The sequence below is a fragment of the Eptatretus burgeri genome, chromosome 24 (genome assembly GCF_056783735.1).
Source record: "Eptatretus burgeri isolate ZD-2024b chromosome 24, Ebu_testis_v1, whole genome shotgun sequence".
Taxonomy (NCBI): Eukaryota; Metazoa; Chordata; class Myxini; order Myxiniformes; family Myxinidae; genus Eptatretus; species Eptatretus burgeri.
This window is the reverse complement of record NC_140984.1, coordinates 277,185-284,736: the sequence shown is the minus strand read 5'-3', so window position 1 is coordinate 284,736 and position 7,552 is coordinate 277,185. Positions and strand designations below refer to the sequence as shown.

Here is a 7,552-nt window from a genome sequence, read left to right as displayed (position 1 = left end):
TGTGCGGTGTATAAACACGATTGGGTTTGATTTCTATCTTGTGAGTGTTTATCTCCCTGTCTATCTGTACAGAGTCCCGCATCGTGAGGACAGAATAACACGAAATATGAGACACAGACTCGGAACATTACAAAGCACCGTCAACGATAACCGGAAGTGACGTAATAACGACGGTCCTGTTACCTCACGGTAAGTGACCGGAGCCCAGATCTCCACTTCATGTTGTTGTTCCGGTTTTGGTTTCTGAGTTGTAATATTAATCTCATCGTTATTGAGAATTTTAATCGTGTTGTAGTTTTTCTTGTAACACAATTCAGAGAGAGAACTCCTGTTCCTTCCAGTCTCCTCGAGTCACGACGATGCACGATGATCCGAGAGGATGATCCCTCAAACCGCGGGTCCATGGTCGGTTCACCCGAGGATGAGGAGTCCGGACCACGTGACGTTCACTCCGATGGAAGATCTTTTGGTTCCTGGATGTTTAGTTTTGATGGATTGTTTGTGTTTCAGATTCTGTTGTGAAAGTGAAGGTCGAGTCCGACGTCGTCGATGATTCGTTCCCTCCATACGAAGGTTTGAACCACAAACTCATTCTTCATGTTCACACAGTAGTTTATTGTTTATCATTATAATAATAACAACTCGGTATCTGCGATCGCCAAGGTAAGGCCACCCTGGCCTCCCCCATCTTACCCTTGGTGATCGCCCATGACTTACCCTGGGCTCATGATCCAGTGATGGCAAATGTTTGTTTCGACTGCCATTCGACCTTGACCATCAACATTCAGGGATAAAGCGTGAATTAAGAAAAAAAATGTTCAAAATAAATTGTGAAAAATGTTAAAATTTATTATTGGGTCATGACCTGAAAAAATAGGTCAAGCTTTTAAAGGTCATGTCAATGCCACGTACTTTTTATTCCTTTTACTGATGCAAAATGGCATTCCGAAAGTACGAGCCGGATCCGAGAAAACGTTCAGACATTGATACAGGTCAGACATTGATACAGCTCGAACATTGATGCAGGTCAGACATTGATACAGCTCGGACACTAACACAGCTCGGACACTGATACAGCTTGTACATTTTGGAAATTGTGAGTGCAGGAGGAAAAAAATATACCATCAGAGGTGGGGAATCCCCCGCCATTGAAAAATAATTGAAATCAGATAAGCGTTTTTCCATTTATTACAAAAAACATTTTTTTCAAGATGGCCGCCCTAGTCGGCCATCTTGGATCCGGCCACGCCCAAAATTAATAGGGTTCTTCCTTTTCAGGTGGTACATGTGTGACTCAAATTTCAAATCGATATGGCGAACAGTTTGTGAGTTATTGCACTCAGCTTATATGGAAGAGGCAAAGCCAAGAAGCGAACGTAGAATTCTTCTTACATTCGCTTCTAAAATATATTAAATTGAAGTCTTTTTGCGATGAAAAAAATAAATATTACCTTAACATTACCTTCACAACAACAACTACACCGCCTAGAACAGGATCTCATCTGCAAAAATAAATATTACCTCAACATTACCTTCACAACATCAACTGACATCAACTAACTAACTTCCTTTTCCTGTTACTCGTTAGGAAGTTACTAACTTCCTTACAACATAAACTCACTAACTAACAAATTTTCCAAAAATCGGCATAAGCTGGCTAAAACGTCAAGGTGTGAATGGGGCCTTTAGCCCCCTACTCGTCAGTCACTTGTCACAGATACGAACAGGTGCCACAGTCATTCTGCGAAAGAGAAGAAAGAGGGAAAGGGAGAGGAGAGAAGAAGAGCCGGCGGGTTTACATGGGTCCAAATAAGGGGGGGGTGAAATGTGCAATGCAAACTGTTTTGAGAGTTGCGAAGGGTGAATGCGTGTGGTGTTCGATTAATTGGTGTGAGTGAGGTGTGACAATTAGTGAGCCCTGAAAAGGACAGTTGGTGCTTTGTGTTGATTGTTCATGCATCCAGAGGGAATGAGGTGGAACGGAGATAGAGGAGAAAGTTCGTAAGTCAGTGTGTTTGGACGACATGACCAGGAACTCTCTGCTGGATCTGTCCTGCCTGGTGTTGGACTTCGCTCACTTGTGCTTGTTCTCCAGGCACCAGCGCGTGTGGTCTCTCCATTCCCAGGTGAACTTTGTTCGAGACTCTAGTTCAGACTTTTGGAAGCCCGTTCTGTGCTCCACCAGACACGCACCTCATCTCATTTTTCCCTTCTCTGCACTGCACTTGCACGTCATTTGTACCTCATCACTCACGCACTGGAGACACCCCTAGTTTTCCTCCCTCTTTCCCCCACTGAAGCGACTGGGTTCACGCTGGTCTGTCGGTCACTTCAGGTTTTCCCGAGGTCGCAATCACCTCGCGCTGTCTCCATCTTTCTTGCTGTTCTAATTTCCTCAGGCGTGTATCTGATGGCGCCTGTCGTGTTATTGTAATATGATGGCACCTGTCGTGTTAGTGTAATCTGATGGCGCCTGTCGTGTAAGTGTATGTTAAGAATGTGTAAGTTATCTGTATCTGGTGAGCTCCACACTCTGTCCTCTTTTGTAAATACTTGCATTTCTTTTGCTTCACCCACGAATCCATGCGAGATCATATTGCTCTTGTATTAAAACCTTTTATTGTTGTGCCACATGCCCTTTCCTCACCATAATTATGAATAAACGTGCTTATGTGATAAATGTACCCAGCTCGTTCTGTCTTTTTCCTGTTGGTTCAACGTAGTCCAAACACACGTTCTCCTGGAAGTTCTGTACCACTAATTTGCTCTTATTAGCTGGTGTGTACTTGGCAGCCCCGCTCGGCTGTTCCTGATACGGTAAGTTAACACAAGTACGCATCGAGGGCACGGAACTTGCTTGGTGCGGTCAATCCACCAGAAACTGCCAGGATTGGCGGTACCAATCAGCGTTTGTGCTTGCTTAACAACTCGCCGGCACGCAGTTATCTGTGCCCGGCGGCCTCAGGAACGGGCATTCTGGAGGGACCCGAGGGCTTGTCCTCGTCGCGAGGCTCGAACACCGGATCCACAACAATATCATCAACCAAAGTTGTCTTTTTGGAACACCCTGTAGATCTTTCACCATCTATCATTTTTGGCCTTCGTCGCAGCTTCCGGATCAACGACAAAACCCAGCTACGGGTGTTTTTAACACACCATAAACCAGCCAACTCTTCTGTCCACGCGCGACAGGGTCGATCGCCGAATTGTCGATGTACCTAATTATTCACGCGGACAGAAATGCCGGGAGTTTATGCCTCGACGGAGCCTGCACGAAAACGAGCCGCTTCAGCAGCTCGTTCCGTTTGCGATTGCCGAGCGGTTTTATATCGCCAAGCCCCGCCCGACCAGATGTACGTTTTATCGGCTTATAATCAGCCAGCTAATTATACCGAACGCTCCATGGCAGTCATTGTAGGAAGGGACGCAACGAGCAGGTGACATTCAAAAAATGGGGACATTTATTTCAACACAGGCATGCAATCAATGCAATGAATGGGGGGGGGGGGAATGGGGAAAAAGACACGAGCAAAAACCTACAGCCGATGTCTCTTTATTATGTACATGCACTCAATCAGTTTGTTACTTCTGGACAAGGCGCCACAGACTTTCATGCAAAACCCCAGAAAGAAAGGAAGAACCGGGCTCGTGAGCCTTTATAATTTGCTCGGAGCCGGGATGACCAAAGGGGCTCCAAGAGACCGAGCTGGCTACCTGCCTCCCTCTTGGTGACTCGCTGGGCGACCCTCGATGTCTCTGCCCGCACTCCAACCTCCGTACTCTCCAGCTCTCTTCCCGACTCCACCACACCAGCGCAGTGCGAACTCGAGTGCTCTCTTCAAGCGCTCTTCTCCAAGCGCTCTTCCCGATTCCACCTCGTTCTCCAATTCGTTCTGCAACTCGTTCTCCAACCCGTTCTCCTTTGTCGACGACTCGGCGTCTCTTCAACCGCTCAACTGCCGGGACTCCAACACTCTCCTCTTCGGCGTTTCAGCACGGCTTTTTATCGGGTTCGGTGGGGGGGGGTGCTTGCTCTTTCATCTTCGACCCTTCACCCCCGGCTGGCTCCGCCCCTTTCGCCGTTTTGATCCGATCTTGCCGTCAAACGCGGCCGTGTTTGGAATCACCGTCTTCACGCGGTTGTGGTGAAGATGGTGCGGATATGATGGCGGTTGTGGAGAAGATGGTGAGGAGATGATGGCGGTTGTGGAGAAGATGGTGAGGAGATGATGGCGGTTGTGGAGAAGATGGTGACGAGATGATGGCGGTTGTGGAGAAGATGGTGAGGAGATGATGGCGGTTGTGGAGAAGATGGTGAGGAGATGATGGCGGTTGTGGAGAAGATGGTGAGGAGATGTTTGTTTAAAATAAAAGACAGAAAAGAATAACACTACCTCAAAGGTTCACAGCCCGGCACACGAACAATTCCCGTTATACATCGGTGGGGAAATCCAACGTGGAACACACACTTCTCAACATAACTGATCTTCGGGGAACCTGAATGGTGATCTGTGAATTTCCACAACCGTAACAATATTTTTTTTTTCAGATCATGTTGTGAAAGTTAAGATCAAGTCTGAGATCGTGGATGAATCGTCCTCTCAAGACAAAGGTGTGAACCTGATTTTTATCTTTTTGGGTATTCGGGTCTTTTTGGGTCTCTGTGGCTTTTGGGTCTTGGAGTCTTAAAGGTCTTCTGGCTCATATGTGAGTACATGTCCATGCACATGTGAAATACAGTTTCTTTATAAATCCCAGATACCTGACCTCACCTGTGTTTGGAGCTTTGGTTTGAACCTGTGCTTGAAGAGCATTAAGTTAAAGTTTTAAAATTTATAATTATTCTCACTCAGAGTTCAACGTCATCGTAATCATCTTCACAAGATATTTTAACCCTCGCCGAGGGAGAGGGTATTGTGTTTGGGTCCGTTCGTTTGTCTGTCAGTCTTTGCTTGCCGGCACAGAACTTTGGTGTCTTGGTCCACAACCGCTTGCCGGATTGAGACAAAATTTTCACCACAAGTGCGACTTCTCGTGTGGAATGTTTTAATCATAATTATGACGTCATATGTCACCTGGTGTAGCAACCTTGTTCGAAAAACGTTTGACCTCTGTATCTTTGAGACCGCGAGGAAAAATTGAAACTTGGCACACAGCAAGTACTCCTCATGGGGAACAAGTGTGATTCTTTAATGTCGTCATAGGTGCCTTCGTTATGACATCATAATTACATTTGTAAAACGCGACATGTGATCAGTATGAAAGTTTTTGAGGGTCATCTTGGGCTAAAATGGAACACAGGGGAAAAAAAATCGATGACGTCATCGGTCACGTGATTCGGCAGCTATATTGTTTAAAAAAACATAAAAACCTTCAAAAATATTCCTCTGAAGTGGCTGAACAGATCAAGGTGAAACTTTACTTGTATGACCCCCTATCCATGAGGAACAAAAGGTTCACACACGTAAAATCATAGGTCACGTGGTGTGGTAGCCATATTGGATTTCACTAAAACCTCCAAAAATCTTCTCCAGGCTGGACAGATCGAACGGAAACTTCACACAAATGTTCCCCAAGCCGTTGGTGTAGAAGTTCGTTGAGGAATAATTGATAGGTCACATGGCTTGACAGCCATATTGGATTGAAGAATAAAATTAAATAACTTGCCAAACCCGTGCTCTGCGCGATTTCTAAAGTGAGGGTTCGTTAGGACGTCAATATATCCAGTGTTCACAATGTGATTTATCGAATTTCTTTATATACAATGTTTCTTGTTACATTTTTTGTGTCAAATTCACCTTCTGAGGTCGTCAGCATGTGCAGAAGAGGGTTTTACATTGCAGACGGTCTGTCGACGACAGACGCAATGACGTCAGCGAATGACCGATGATGTCATGACGTCATTACGCCTCTCAGCGGTGACGTCACACGTCGCCATGCAAACGAAAGTAAAAATAAGAAAATCGCCAAAAATTCCGAAACCTGTCCGTCTGGCATGATCTCACATAGCCCATGCTGTTCATTCGACCACAGAGCACCCGAATGCCGAAAGTGGCGACAATCCGTGCGGCAGTTTCGGAGGAGAAACGTCAAATTACGCACGGACGTCAACAGAAATAATATATAGGACAGAAATAATATATAGGACAGAAATAATATTGTGACGTCCACGGGACTTGAACAGTCCCGCCAACGTAGAATGAGCCGAAACGATGGAGGCGGTTTATTTATTTATAACCCAAACATGGCGGTTCTAATCGCTCTACCGCAAACGGGACGAGGAAGGTGGCACGAGTCGCTTTTCACTGAGTGGATGATGTTTATTTGTTTTTACTATTAACCAGAAATAACAAGACTCGCCAAGAAAAGGGATCCGGGGCGATTCGACGGGATGGTGTGGGATCGGGCGTGGGGAAAAACACAGACAATTCCAATGAATATACAGATCTCAAACCCTCTAAGGCGCCAAGCACACACACACACACACACACACACACACACACACACACACACACACACACACACACACACACACACGCACAAAACGTAGCTATTTCTGGTGGTCAGGCTGGACCGTGGTGCGGACGCAACTGTCCCTGGATCGGCGTCGGACGAGCTGGCCTTGCTCTCGTCAGGGGGGCAGGAGAAACCGTGGTGCTGTCGACCTCCTGGTTTTGGCTCAAGTCCGCTCACAGCCGCCAGGGAACCAGTTCTGGCGCCAAGTTGCGAGCAGGAGAGGGAGGCAGGTCCGCCCGCCGTTCGACCCCGTACTCCGAGTCAGCAGAACCCCAGAGCCAACCAAGGTGAGGCACGAGGCTCAGCAAGGCTCCAAGAACACGATCGAATCAGCACAACAACAAGGACGCTCTCCGCGCAACAGCCTTCACACCAAAAAAATACGATCGTTTTTGTCCCGATCTTCTTACTCTTCCTTTTCGACCCTGAACAGAACCTTTTTATCCTCCTGCCCTCGTCACTTCCAATCGAGCCGTTTATTGGCCCACCGCCGTCGCCTTCTGCCAATCGTGATCACGGGGCGGAGCCATCCGCTGCACTGTCCTGTGACGTCACGGCCAGTCTCCAGAAAATACCAAAAGGGGTTTACGCAGACACACTTACCCTATCCCGTGTCCCTATCTAATTACGTGACAATTATCATTTCCCCCCTTGAAGAAATGAACATTTACTAGACAACTTATCACCACTGAATTGCTACTTATTACATCGAGATCCTGGTAAACTCGAACAGCATGGCACACCTAATTAAACATCCTAATTACCCTTTGAATGCATACCCCCTCCCCCCCCAAACGTAACAATATTGTTAAGGTTCAGACGATGGCGGGATTCGGACGAGTGATGTCAATCACTGTCCGTCACCAGTTTGGGTTTTTGCACCCTCCTCTCGATAGCCAAATGTTGAATATTCGGAACTTCATACGAATCAGCCAGATTTATTGGGGACACATCGGGGAACACGACACAAGCAAGCATTCACGACAATGTTATAATTCATCTATAACCCGTTCTTAACTAGGGAGCTACGGATTAC

General features: G+C 46.6%; 1 long non-coding RNA gene across 6 annotated transcripts in view; it reads left to right on the top strand.

The window, feature by feature from the left end:
• Nucleotides 1-76: 76 nt before the first annotated feature.
• Nucleotides 77-7,552, top strand: part of LOC147007808 (uncharacterized) — a 151,267-nt gene continuing 143,791 nt past the window's right edge. Inside the window, exons 1-5 of one of the 6 annotated variants that reach the window (XR_015053843.1) lie at nucleotides 83-189; nucleotides 342-405; nucleotides 511-573; nucleotides 2,033-2,126; nucleotides 4,550-4,612. This is a non-coding gene — a long non-coding RNA (uncharacterized LOC147007808). The other 5 variants (XR_015053844.1, XR_015053842.1, XR_015053848.1 and 2 more) reach the window with 5 other exon arrangements.